The following is a 1,871-nucleotide window of genomic DNA, read 5'->3' as shown; positions in this document are numbered from 1 at the left end:
TTGAGTCCTACACCAGCTGCCTGCGAGCCCACCTGGACAGGCTGCTGAGTGAACGGCATCAGCTGGATGGAGCACAATGCAAAGCACAATGCAGACTCTTGTGGAGGAATATGAGAGGAAGTGAGTGAAGTCTAGGTGATTGTGGTGCAGGTCAGGAGGTGTGGAGGCTTTCCAGCCAGGAAATTGTTGGTGCATGTCCTCAAGGACCTGAGTCTGTAGGCCAAAGGATGGGGTATCAGGTTGGGGGTCTGATGACAGGAGGATCTGCTCTCTTTTGATATTTGTGTTGGTGGCAAGGAGAATGAGGTGTATGTCATAGCATGGGCATCTAGGGAGCTCCTTTAGACACAGGAAGATGTCAGGCACTCTAGCATTAACAACAGTGGATCTCATCGTTTGTTGTTTACCAGAATCATTTTGGGAGCTTTATAACTTCGGAATGTCCAGGTTGCACTCATGACTCATTGGTTTTCTGGGCATTGGAGCCAGGCATTGGTAGCTTTTATAGAGCCCCAGGTGATTTCAACGTACTTACAAGAGTGAGGACCAGTTAGAGAATGTGTTTGTCCTGGGTGATGAGGGAGATTCAAGGGGAGGTAGGACACAGATGGAGAACGGAACAGCTGGGAGCTTCAGGGGCAGATGGAAGGTGGCCTTGGGAGTGACCATGGGTCTTTGTTCATGAGGATGAGACTGACTTCCTGCAGTGGAGAATCCAGAGACCTCTATGAATGTGGTGTCCAAGGACACCAGGGGTTATGTACCAGTTCCACCACACGTTTTATCTCCTTTTTGTGTGTGTGTTAAATATAATTTATTGTCAAATTGGTTTCCATACAGCACCCAGTGCTCATCCTAAAAGGTGCCCTCCTCAATGCCCATTACCCACTTTCCCCTCTCTCCCACCTCCCTTATTTCCAATACCCTGTAGGGTCAGAAATGGGGTGCCAATGTGCTCTTAAAGGCCCTACTATCATAATAAAGCATGCCACTCAACTGGCTTTAGCCTGGTTTTATCCAGAGATAGCCACCTGCAGCCCTGCCCCAGGTTATACACTAGCTCCTGGAAAAAACACCTTTCCCTGGGCACATGTGCACATACCCTTGGCTCAGCCACCCTTAAGCATGACCTCCTTCCTTTCTCATAGGTACGTGGATGAGTTTAACAAGTGCTCAGAGGCTGAGAATGAGTTCACGGTTCTGAATAAGATGAGCAGGCCAGTGGGGAAAAACAAGACAGCACAGGGAGGAGATGGCATGAAGGAAGGGGGAATGGTGGTGCCTTCCCAGGGATGTGAGACTGGAGAATACTTTGTCCAGAGCAGGATTCCAAGTGTTGATGACCAGAACCCAGGACAGTGCCAGCCTTGAGTCTGAACCTACGCCCTGAGGGTTTTCTTTCTGTAGCTAAGATATCTCTCAAGTGTGTTTGGTTTATCAGTTGCAAAATGGCTTTAAGCCAGTCCTTACATATTACAGTTCATTGCCAACTATTAAAAATTACAAAAATCGATAATAAAGATCTTTTCTAACACTGAGCTTAATTGTCAAAACTCTCTACTGCAAGTGTAATGTCTGGTTTAAGTGATTTTTGCTCCCACAACTACATAAGCATGGTATCTTTTTAAAAAATGTTTATTTATTTTTGAGAGAGAGCGAGAGAGAGAGCAAGTGAGCACAAGTGGGGGAGGGGCAGAGAAAGAGGGAGACACAGAATCCAAAGAAGGCTCCAGGCTCTGAGCTGTCAACACAAAGCCTGAAGCAGGGCTGGAACCCACGAACCGTGAGATCATGACCTGAGTCGAAGTCAGATGCTTAACCGACTGAGTCACCCAGGTGCCCCAGTATCAATATTCTTAAATGCAATGGTA

Source organism: Panthera tigris, chromosome B4 (genome assembly GCF_018350195.1).
Source record: "Panthera tigris isolate Pti1 chromosome B4, P.tigris_Pti1_mat1.1, whole genome shotgun sequence".
NCBI lineage: Eukaryota > Metazoa > Chordata > Mammalia > Carnivora > Felidae > Panthera > Panthera tigris.
The sequence above is the reverse complement of the archived record's forward strand: the minus strand, read 5'-3'. Positions refer to the sequence as shown.